Source organism: Gobio gobio (assembly GCF_949357685.1).
Source record: "Gobio gobio genome assembly, chromosome: 1".
NCBI lineage: Eukaryota > Metazoa > Chordata > Actinopteri > Cypriniformes > Gobionidae > Gobio > Gobio gobio.
In genome coordinates, this window is record NC_137097.1 from 62812279 (window position 1) to 62825105 (window position 12827).

The 12827-nt window shown below is 38.4% G+C and overlaps 1 protein-coding gene across 1 annotated transcript in view; it reads right to left on the bottom strand.

Annotated features, from left to right (window-relative positions):
• shisa9b (shisa family member 9b) overlaps positions 1 to 12827 on the bottom strand; it is a gene marked incomplete at both ends in the record, with an annotated part of 45244 nt that overhangs the window by 7522 nt on the left and 24895 nt on the right.

Here is a 12827-nt window from a genome sequence, read left to right on the forward strand (position 1 = left end):
ATTGTTTGTTTCAGAAGTTTTCACACTTGATTACAGCAAATACTTATATTGAGGGTCACAGATGGTGCAAATCATAAATGCTATTCCAGAGATTGCATTAGTAGACATCTGGCCAGCTAAAAAGGGGAGGGGGGGTTGCAGGAGCATGGCAAATTGACTGGCCCTTTGCCGGCTGGCATGAGGGGCCAACCAGATGTTGGGTGTATTATTTCTAACCACTCTGATGAGTCGTATGAGACAGAGAATGTACAGCCAGATGCAGGAGAGGAATTAGGAAACAGTAGACCAGAATACTAGCTCTAACAGGCACCATCCGTCCACATTGTGAATTGTGCACAGAATGAGTGCTGTATGTGTTCATGATGGAAATGGCATTGTGCAACAACGCAACAGTGCTGCCTGATATTTTTCCGTTCTTCAGATGTGTTTTAGTTGTTCAACTCTCCTTGATCTGTTGTTGTCTTGGAAACCTCTTTTAAATCTATTTCTTCTGGATGGCTGTTCGCTACAAGATTGCACCATCTGTATCACAGGACTTACTGAAGGGCTCTTCCATTAACACACACTTCAAACACTAGTGCACTTAAGCCAAATACACCAAATATTTTATTATATTTGATTGATTATATTCAAATAACACACAAACTATAGTACAGATTAGGGCTGAGTAAAAATAGAAAGAATCAATATTTTGGTCTGTTTTCAGTTGATGTATGAACAGAACATTGTAGCGCACCTCCCATCCAATAAATCACAATAAGCTTTGTGCTTTGTTACTTTTGATATGAAACAAAGTCTCAGATTTCAAATTGGTGTTTTCTGCTTTACTACTAGTTATAACACTAATACTGTATATGACTGAGTTCAGTATTAAATCACTGAGCCATTTCAAGGTTTGATGATGATACTTCCTATTCTTTTGTTTTCTGCCTGCGGTAACTATGAGTGAAAATTCACTTCATCCTTGTGTATCAGACCAGGTGAATTGCACTTATTCAGTCATCAAAGATTCAAATATTGTTGTGCAGAAAAATATACACTCTTAAACATTTCGGGTTGTTAGCGAGCCTATACAACCTTTACAAAAAATGAATGGAAAAACAGGCATTCTTTTACAATTGTATTTGTTTTTCTTGTTATATTGTTTATAATGACTTGATTGAATAAGAAGAAGGTTGATGTCTAAAAAAATAATGATGAGGAGGGTTAATCACATCCCGGGCCACTAAAGACCCGAGGCATGCATTTAAAGGGTCATGAAACCCTAAACCAAATTTTCTGAGATTTTAACAGAGTTATAAGTGTTGAGCATCATAGAAGTCAATATTACCATCCATTCGTTTTGATTGTTGGAGAAAATGAGTTAATTAAAAAAAATGTTTTCGCTATATTCAACTTCCGGGTTTAAATTCATCTTTGTATCAACATCACAGAATGTGACGTTTTCTTGTACTATAGTACGGCGATGACTCATCAGTGTCAATAATTATTCATGAGTCTGCGTGTCCTTATCCTATGAGAAGAGGCCTCACTTAATTATTCATGAGACTGCGTGTCCTTATTCGATGAGAAGATGCCTCGCTTAAAACAGCAGTATGCGTTGATTGACAGGTGCTTCAAAGAGTGAGATCAGTAAGTGAGAGATGCATTAATGGATCAAAAACGAGTGTTTGCTGTCGCATAAGTTCTCTTCAGTAGATCCCGAGTCTTCGAAACAAACGCGATTCATCGACACTGTGAGTGTAACCGCTCTTTACGGCCCATTAACCGACCAAACGGCTCATAAAACTGTGTTGTCAGTCAGTCTCCACTCTGCAGCTTAACCACGCCCACTTTTATAGCATTTTTCAAAATCGTGGTGAAAACTGACGGCTGCTGAAACAGGGGGTTTCATGACCCTTTAAGGGTTAAATACTGATAGTGCTGAGATGTTTTTTTACTGTTCTCAAACTGTGCTCCCGTAGGAGCATAGTCTGGGGGTTGTTTTTTTTTCATCTCCTCACCCCTACCTACCTATCCTCATGTTATGCTGTATTTTCTGTCCAACTTAAGATGGCGCCGCAAATGGCGACTCGGTGTGACTCGCACAACACCAAATACATTTCACTGCCAGCTGTATACTTGTATGTAACTGTGTATGTGACAAATAAAACTCTTTGACTTTTTTGACTTTGAAATGTCAGATAAAAATGCAAGAGTCTGTTATTTTTCTAACTAGAAAAAAAGTTTTATTTTCAAGAGTGTTTTCTATAATTAAGAAACTAAGAAAATCAGATCATCTTTTGATAATCAATAAATTTCGCTCATAAAGGAAATTACTTTAACCGTAAAGTAAATAATCCCAGACTATTGTAATCAGTTTGACAGTTCAGACTCCACAGGCTCCTAAACATGAAGATCCCATAAATGCATCAGTTAATATGCTTATAAACCAGGTGTGCAGAATATGTAATTAAATGTGAGGAAATTAATTGCATTGTGATCCATAATCTCTTAGGCAGTAAGATTAATTCCAGTTCTATAATCAAAAGAGGGGATACAAATAAGTCATTATGCAGTAGAACTGTATTAAAGGCAGGGTAGAAGGACCATTCGCAGAAAATGAAATGACTGTCCTGTGTTTCCTGAATGATTATTGAGTGTCTCCAGAATCAATCCTTCAAACGCTGAGCTTAGCCTAACCTAACGCAACCTGCTTCTTCACACCTAACTTCTGAAAGGCTGTTTCTGTGGACTCGGTCCTGACTTTCTAACTCGATTGTGACATCCATTAGGTCTGTTAGAGCAGCTGTAGGCATGGTGGCAGGTAATGGTTTTTCATATCCGCTGACAGTGACAAATTTTCTTTTTGACAAGGTCATTAGTCAAACAGAGTATGATACTACCTCCTGCTTATTAGTATTGATGCAGAGAGACACGTGTGGCATTATACAAGACACAACGCTGATTTAAAATTGATTTACGTTATTGCCATTAACCCTGAGATTTACGCTTCATATTTGGCATACAGAGCTGAGCTATTTATAATATATTAACAGAGTAAGCTATCTTTTAATTTAGGGTCCCATGAAATATTTGTAAATTTTTCCCCAAATTCAATGTTTTCTATTGTATTTGTTTACGGATTCTGTGTTATTAAATTTATCATAAAAAATTGTCAAATTAAATGAATTCATAAAACTTCACCAATTTGATCAATCTATCTAATCTAATCAAGTGTTTAATGTTGTTTATATGTCTATGCAGCGTTTTTAACATGCTTTAAGACAAACCATGTGCAAATTTGGTCAGTCAACGCTGAGTATTTTCTCCTTAACTGCAGTTTACCAAAGACAGTCATAAAAAACAAACATGTAACCAATCCTGTCAATGTGCGAGGGTAGGGCTTTTCTTCACAGACTTTCTATGATGTTTAAAGCGTTTTTAAGGATGCTGATTGTCAGAAGGTAGCTGTCTGACTCTAAGATGGCGAATGGGAACATGGTTTGTGTAACATTAGCAACACATTATTAGCTGTTTAATAACAAACAAAAAAACAAAGGCTAATCATATCAATAACCGTTATATTATTGACTGTAGGGGGACTTAAATATGTATTACAAGTAAAATATAACAATTAATTTACAAAATGTATCATTTAAATTATTTTGTAAAATAGTGAGATGCACAATGAAACTTGCTGTATAAATTAAAATATGGATGATAAACACCTTGGTGGTATGAAAATAAATAAAAATAAATTGTCAGTAGATCACACGCAGAACTGTCCACTTCCATCGGCGCTTTTATGGAATTGCACTCTGGTGCTAATTTGCCCTGTTTAGTAAATCTGGCCCCTGATCTTCTAGATGTAGGTTCAATATAAAAAATTAAACAAAAGTATACAATCATATCATTATTATCATACAATCATAAATCAATAAATATTGATACTGATTTATCACCCAGCCCTAATTGGGCCTCATGCCTTTTACAGAAACACAGGCTTAAGATTCTTCACACAGGTGTTCCAGTATTGCCAAGTATTGATTAGCAGTGTGTTTATCCAATATGCAACATGTAAGAAGCCTATATCTGACTATGGTAAATTAAGATTTCCCTCCTGTATCTAAATCACATATTTATCCACCTTGAAAAAAAGCACCGGAAGGTGGAAAGGAGAGGATCCCTATTATTTGATGCAAACAAACCATCCCATCTTTCATATAATTGGATTGGCTCACTGCTCATACAGTACAGTCACACCCAATGAGAAGATGCAGCAGAAACGACATGGGTTTAGGAATAACTAGCCTCTGATTCCTCGTCTGTAGAGAGCTTTAATTTCTTTGGCCTTCTTTGTAGCGTTGCCATGCAACCTCCAATCCAGTAATGAGTAGGCTTGAATTAGGATGCCGTATAAGGACAGTGGTTCATCTTTCACAATTGTCTGGTCCCTCATTGGGGTGGATACGGTACCAAGTAAATCGTTTGTGGAGGACAATCATTCCATGCAAAGATGGTGAAACTCACACACTGCACAAAATCATAATCTGTATTTTTGTCTTCTGCTTTTGAGGAAAAAATACGTAAACAACATTCTTAAACTCTTTCCCCACTGGTGTTTTCTAGAAAAGTTGCCAGTCAGCGTTAGCATTTTCGATCACATTCACAAAATTTTCATGGCCCCCGAAACGTTACTCTAGCTTCATTCTTTCTTTTTATCAACACTTGAATGTGGGTAAATATAGACTTTGTGTGGATCAGATTCAGAACGATGATCAAAACCATCAACACACTCAAAGCATCACAGTCGTTTCCTCTTCATGGGTTCGACATTTCATTCAGTAACGTTAGGCAGTTTTGATTTACATGTTAGTTAAAGGTTTGATGATCGCGTTTATATGTACGTAAGAAATACTTCTATCGCTTGTTTCTGCTTCTTCGCTTGTTTTTGGATCTGGAGATGTACTTTTTCAGAGGATGTGTAATAGCGTCCCCTGCCTACCGTATAACCATAGCGTATTGAAAGCATAGATTGCTGGAAAAAAGTGTCAATAGTGGCGAAATCACATACGTCCCTACTATATAGTATGCGAAAAAAAAAATGTGACAAAAGAAGTATGTCCGAATTCACAGTACTAATAAAAGAGTAAGCAATAAGTACCTGGATTACAGACTACTTCCGGCGATATCCTGAGTGCATTCAATGGACACTTTACTATCCCATGAGGCCACAGGATAGGATTTGTGAATGGCAGCAAATAGACATAACTGACGATGGTAAGTCACAAGATGATGAAAACATGGTGAATGTAGTACGTCCAGATTACATTCATACAACACACATTCATACCATCTAGAACATACTTTTTTAATGGTCGCAAAGTAATTACTTACTCAAGAGAGTATACAGTTTCAGACGCAGCCATTGTGCCATAAATGACAGAAAATCTTGTCAATGGCGGGGAAAGTGTTAAATCAAAAATCAAAACGGACTCCTTGGCTGGTCAGGAGCTACAGTAAAGAGCAAACAAAGTTGATTGTATTTGGCTTAAAATAGATTTTCAAGTGACAAAACTATAAATGCTGGACTGACAGAAATTGCTATAATTTGTGAGCGTTTCAGAGAGAGAGAGAGGGAGAGAAAGCGAGAGGCCGTTTATCTGGGAGGAGATGTCAGCTATGCGTGAGATGTCACCCAGCTTTGGGTTCTCATCGTTTCGCTCTGCCAAGATGTCTGATTGGAATTTAGCCCATTTTTGAAGAGAGCACTTAATGAATATGCCAGTTTTAGTTATGTTACATGCACAGTTCGATTCCCTCCTGGACTGTGATTCAGAAGCCTTATCTAACATCGCTAATAAATGACTGAGGTCAGCTTTGGAGGGAAAAAAGTGCATGAGACATTTTCGTCAATACCTAATGAAAAAACATGCTTCGGTGCATATTGCAATAAGAGAAACATTGCCCCTAGGAGATATGTTAGTAAGGCCAGTGATACATTTTTCATGAAGAAAACAATAATCAATATACCTGCATTTCTCCAATAAATAATACATCTAATGCTACCAAAAACATCTTTAGATCACAGGTTTTTTTTTTTTTGCAAATGCACACACAAATTCTGATTCATATAAAAATCATGAGTTTGTTTGTTTATAATCAGCATACTTTGTGAATTTATGGCATATTTTAATTCTTCTTTTAATTTTGCATCTGGAATGTACTTGAAGTACATTACACAACACAAACAGGAGGATTCTTGTAGCGGGAGACCAAAAGTAAAAGTTCAAGAACATCAAAAGAACTTAAAAAAAACAACATCTCCAGTATTTGTGGTCTCAAGTTTTAGTTTCAAGGAGCCCACTTAATGCTGTATCTCAATGATAAAAAGAGATAATGAATACAGAAATTGGGCTAATTACAGCCTTATTCCCCACTGGTCAAAAACAGATATCAGTGCCAAGCTAATTACTTCAGAGAGGGGCATGGAAGTACATGTTGTGTCCGATTAAAAACAGTCTTAACTGAATATGAAGAGGCACATTTGACGTACCAGAAATGTCCTGACTAGCTATAAGACACCCATAATTGAGATTCTTAGCTCATATCTTTCTAATGGAGACAAAATGTTACCGATGAAAAAGTAAGTTGAAAATGATCCTTCATATGGTTTGTAAGGGTGAGTAAATTATAACTGAATTTTAAGTTGAACTGTTCCTTTCAAGTAGAAGGGCACCAAAGACCTGCTCAAATGAGTCAAAGTGAGTCAAAAACAGACACAGATAGTTTTCAAGGCCTCATTAAAAATGCAATAGAGTATTTTGGGAGCTAAACACAATAGTGGCATGGGAAGGGCACAGACACACTTTGTCACAAAACTTTGGAACAGAAATAATGGATTTATCATCTTTCCACTACATTCTATGAGCTTTTTATATGAAAATATGTGGATATCTATGGTATGTGTATATAGGTAATTTGAAAGGCTGGCTGGTGCCTGTCTGTGGTTCCTCTTATTTTAGGTGTGTTATGACCTTCAGCCTCTCCTGTTACAGATGATGGGCTAACTGTCAAATGTCTGCCTTAAAATAATACATTTTCCAGAGCAGAACATTTTTAACTGGCAGTATCAGCTTATTCAGTATTTTTTTACTTGTTTTTAGTAAAAGTATGTACATCCTTAAAAAATAATTTTACTTTAAAAAAAAATTATTAATAAATAAAAAGTAATTTTACGTTCTTGGAGTTTTTTGCTACCCAACTGGCAAATCGATTTTTTTTCCCCCTCTTATGCTTTGTAATGCACCTTATAATGCATTGTGTTGTCTCATGAATATTTTAATGTCTCGGTTACGTATGTAACCCTTGTTCCCTGAAAGAGGGAACCGAGACGTACGTCTGAACTGACCGACGAATTGGGGATCGCTTTGAGAGACTAATCTACTTTCTGCTACAATCTACTACTACGAGTGTAAACTCAACAAGCAAATGGACATTGTCATGTGGTTCACGCATCCCACACTCCACCACGCCGTGCGGGTATAAATATGGAAGTGGATGCACCGCATCTTTGTTTTTCCGCTGAGGAGGGTACAGCAACTGTGGCGACGGGACGTACGTCTCCATTCCCTCCTTCAGGAAATGAGGGTTACATAAGTAACCGAGACGTTCCCTTTCAGTCGGTCACGACATACATCGGAACTGACCGGTATTTACCAACACGCCTTGAGCCAGCGCCCAGGAGGAAGCAACACTTCTAGTTGAGTGTGCTCACAACCTGAACGGGCAAGGCACGTCTTGGGACTGGTACGCCAAGACAATAGTATCCACTATCAAGTGGGCTAACCTCTGCTTGGAGACAGCTTTTCCCTTCTGCTGGCCTCCGTAACAGATGAAGAGCTGGTCTAAGGTCCTAAAGCTTTGAGTTCTGTCCACGTATAACCGCAGAGCACGGATGGGAGAGAGAAAAGCCAGGGCTGTGTCTGCCTCTTCTCCGAGGGCAGCGCTTGCAGGTTCACCACCTGGTCCCTGAAGAGTGTGATAGGAACCTTGGGCACGCATCCAGGCCGGGGTCTCAGGACAATGTGAGAGTTAGCCAAATTCCAGGCACGATCCACAATTCCTACTAAGCAAGCCAAAGGTGACAGTGGCAAGGAACAAAAACTTCATTGGAGAAAAAAAACAGAACAGACTCAGTCGGTATTTTTATTAAGCAACTAGCAAGACCTGCTCTTTGTCTTTCCTGACTTTACTGTGCGAGAAGGCTCACTGGGGGGCCCCGGGGCCAGCTGTGTGCCAGTTCGTCCGTGCCGAGGGTCCCCTCAGTCAGGGAGTAAAAACAACTGCCAATGTGAATTGTCTGGAGAGGCAAACAGGTCTACCTCTGCGTTCATCATGCGGCGGGAGCGTAGATCACTTTGTTGGTTAATGTATGCAACCACATACCAATGTCCATTGGCTCGTTTAGTTTACATTCGAAGTAGATTGGTTCTCAAAGCAATCCCCAATTCATGACCGACTGAAAGGGAACCACAGTTATAATACATTATAATCCACCCTTAAGAATGTATAATGCATTAAAACATGACAAACAACGAAATTCAGATGGTATGAAAATTTCATATCATGATTATAGTAACCAAAATGATCACAATTATCAATATTATCACGGTTTTGTTCAAATGAGATAAAAGTGTTCAAAAAGAACTAATGCACACTGAAAACATTTCAACAGGTTTTATAATTGAAAATCACAAACAACAAATAAAACAATCAGCTCTATGCACTTTAATCAACATTCTATGCTGTGGCATTTCCTTCATTATAATCACCGTCGTCAATAGCAACACATTATCTCACAGCGCGTGAGATAAAATATTTCAACTCAAAACAACATTTTGTGTCCAATTATTTCCCAGACATAGTTTTGGTATTGAGGTCAAAGTTAACTTGCCTTGCGTTCGCTTTACAACAGTGGGTGATGGTCACGAAGATGACTCGGCAGATTTGAAGTGTTTCCCTCTATTGCTGCGACTTTCTTTTTGCATGTACTACAGACAGGGTGACCATACTCGATTAAGTTTCCCTCAGGACTTTTGCAAAAGCCAAAATATGACCACACCTCAGATTTGGTCCTTTTAAAAGGCTGAAAAATATCCAGAGTGCTGTCACTGCCTTCCGCCATTTCTTCTCGTTCAAAAATCAATGTTGCGCCAGAATGATGCTGGCTGGACAGGATTTACCAAGAGTTTTCAAAATCGCGATATTCATGTTTGATGATAATTAAATATCGGTTTTAATGATAATTAAATTTTAAATAATAAAACTAACCATCAGTACATTTTATTGTGGTTTATCACGAAACCGGTAATTGTCCCAACCCTAGTTACAATTATTTATAAAAAGATATGATGCATTATGATGTACATTATGAATACCTTACAATGTGTTTTAAATATCTAATAAAGTTTATTTCTCAAGTAAATGTCTCTTGTTTTAAGGATTTGTAGGTTGGGGAAACAAAATGTTGATTAAGAAAATGATTTCTGCAGTGTGCAAGTCTTTTCAAGTGACAAAAAAAAAAGATTGGAAAACATCCACAAAAGCCTGTGTAAAAGCTTTTTCTGGGTGCTGAACAGTGGAAACGTGGTTCAATCTTCGCCACCACTACATCATAATGAAAGCCTAGTGCACCTACACAGTGTTGTTAGGTCTTTCTTAAATTCTCTGTAGTAATTTCTGTCATGCATGAATACCCTTTCCATTCCTTGTTTGGTATTTTTTTGCCAGGAGAAAACAAGACAAGCTCTGACTTTGATTTCTTCCTGATCTGCCATTACATGACTCATTACGCACTCCACACAACTCCACACGTGGGCAGCCATCTTAAATTTGGAAACCCACGTCTGCATATTCATCTCTCCCCAGGAAATTTGGATGTTGTGCTGTCAGTGGCCCATTGGTTTAGGATAAGTATGCAACATGTGGGCACAGACCCCAATATGCCTCATGGACTCAAACATGGATGTGGACTGCACATCCCACCACATCATCTGACATTTGATATAATGAACAAAGACCCCACGTCTTATTTTGTTTTTCAAATACTTGAGAAAAACATTAGATGACACTATTTCCTAAAGCTTTTAAGGTTCCCTGCTTTATGGCTGACAGGCTGATGAGACCTCAACCTCTAGCCTTAAAAGCCTCAAGTTGTTTTTATTTCACTGGTTTTCATCGCCAGCGCTGTGCTGAAAAAAGGCCAGTAAACAGGGTAAATAATAGATTATTTGGTGAATATCAATAAGACTGAGCATATCTTCTGCAACTCTTTGGTAATCTTGTCTTGTGGCGGCCTTGGCATACATATTTCATTTTCTGGCACTCCTTGAACTTCTTTAGCCTTTGTGTATTCCAGCAGAAAAATAAGTGTCCACCGCAGAGGGCTCACTTTACTTAACTTAAGTTAACTTAACTTCACCACAAATATTGTAAACAATCAGTATTTCGTGAAACAAATTTTCAAAAATCATTAGTAGGGTGCTGCCTCATGTGGTTATTAACCATAAATATTCAATATCCCCACACCCTCAAATTCAATAAATATTAATGGACAGCGATCAGCACAGCATTGCCCATTACCCACCTTTAAATATTCCCAAAGTTATTAGTACTACTGTTTGCTCCTCCACAGAAAATAGCTTCACATTGTACATCGATGCAGCCTTGAGAGAGACAGACTGGGATTGGAAAAAATGAATAACAGCAGAAACATGTCCTCAATGATTTTCAATGAGCCACGCCACAGTGACCAGAGGGCATAACATGGGAATACAAAATGTGAGACATAGTATGCTACATGAAACTAATGGAGCAATCAGAATACCTCAGAAATCAGAAAATGATAAAAAAAACAAATGCCTGTAGATTTAGATAAGAGTTTACAGAGCCATATCATTGAAGTGCCATAAAAATGTTTCACTTAGTGGTGAGCTCACAGTTTAACAATAACATTATTTTTCATTAATGAAGATAAAATGCATAATACATTTGTAAATCTAGTGTTATTTTTGGAGAAAAAGCCTTTTAAGGTCACTTTTGTGTGGACAAAATCAAGTCATTGCCATAAGAGTCCACGAATTTGACAATTTAGAGAGGTCGGAAGATTTCTCCAAGCCGATTGGGTTCAAGTTGGTCACAATAAAAAGTTGTTTGGTTTGAAAATCACTTCTGTCTGAGCAGAGCTTCCTTTTTGCCTGCAAATTTCCTCTTAAATATCACTAATGTGACTGCACCTTTACACCGCAGCCATTTCCACAGTGGCCAACGTGGCTGTTCACATTTATAATTCTGCGCTAATGTGTCTGCACTGTTCTGCAGCGTATACAGCCAATCCACTAGGTGGCAGTGTTGACTACAAGAGCAAAGTGTAAATGTGTTTACACCAAGGGTGCTTCTCAATACTCAAATTGATGCTTCCTCGTTTCCTATGTCCTCCGTCCTCCAGCCTGTGACCCGGAAACCAATCGAACTCGGCCATCTTGAAGGACATCTCAATTCTCTAAATGCACCTTTAGGAGGCGAGAAACGAAAAACAAGGAAGCTTCCTGAGGAGTTCCCTTGCTGCTGGGTTATTTTTTTTAACCAAAATGCTGGGTTCAGCCTATTGGGTCATTTTATTAATATGTGTTATTTTTTATATTTTTACCCAGTGCTGGGTAATTTTTCTGTAACTCAGCTGCAGGGTTGTTTTTACTTTGAATACAAATGATGAACCCCCTCACATAGCTGAGTCAGCGTAACCCAATTTTGGGTAGTCTGTGCCAAACGGGTCAAAATGTGTCAATGGTTATTTTGTGTTCTGCTCTGAGAGAAAACTTCCTCAATGAAATTAAGGTTCCTATCAAATTATCACATTTTGCCTTTTTTGTTTACATGTACGTCACAGCTAAAGTCTGCTTGGAACGCTATAGCCGCATGTAGCTGTGCGCTCCAGTGACTACAAAAGGACTGCTATTGATCTAGTGTGCTAGCATTGAAGCTGTGGTCGCGCTATGCGTTTGACGGATTGAAAGTCTAACAGACTACATGGCACAAGGTAAAGCTTTTTAGTTTTTTTTTAAAAGCCTGTTAGTTTGTGGGATATGTTAGGCAGCAAGTGAAAATTTTGTCCTCAAAGTTGATGTCTTAGAAGCAGGAAAAATGGGCAAGCGTAAGGATTTGAGTGAGTTTGACAAGGGCCAAATTGTGATGGCTAGATGACTGGGTCAGAGCATCTCCAAAACTGCAGCTCTTGTGGGGTGTTCCCGGTCTGCAGTGGTCAGTATCTATCAAAAGTGGTTCAAAGAAAAAACAGTGGTGAACCGGCAACAGGGTCATGGGCAGCCAAAGGCTCATTGATGCACATGAGGAGCAAAGGCTGGCCCGTGTGGTCCGATCAAACAGACAAGCTTTGTGCAACCCACCCTAAGTGTTTGAGAACATTACACCGTTTCAGTGATTGAAATACTGCAGCAGGTGCTGTGTATGGATCACAAGTGCCCAAAAATCTTGTTCACATAATTTTGTTTTTATGATTTTAAAACTTACAGGCGATGCTGCAGTTCTATGGCCATCCAGTGCTCCGTAACAGTCACGTGACTGAAAACTATGAATATCTAATTGACTGACCCAGCACTGTCAAAAAAACAACCCAGCAAAAGGGTTAATGTATAAAACCCAAAAAGCTGGGTAAAAAATAACCCAGCATGTGTTGTGTCCAATATTTACCCAGCGCTGGGTTGTCAAATAACCCAGTAAGGGTTTTGTTTTTAACCCAGTATTGTTTGGAATGACGAGAGGAA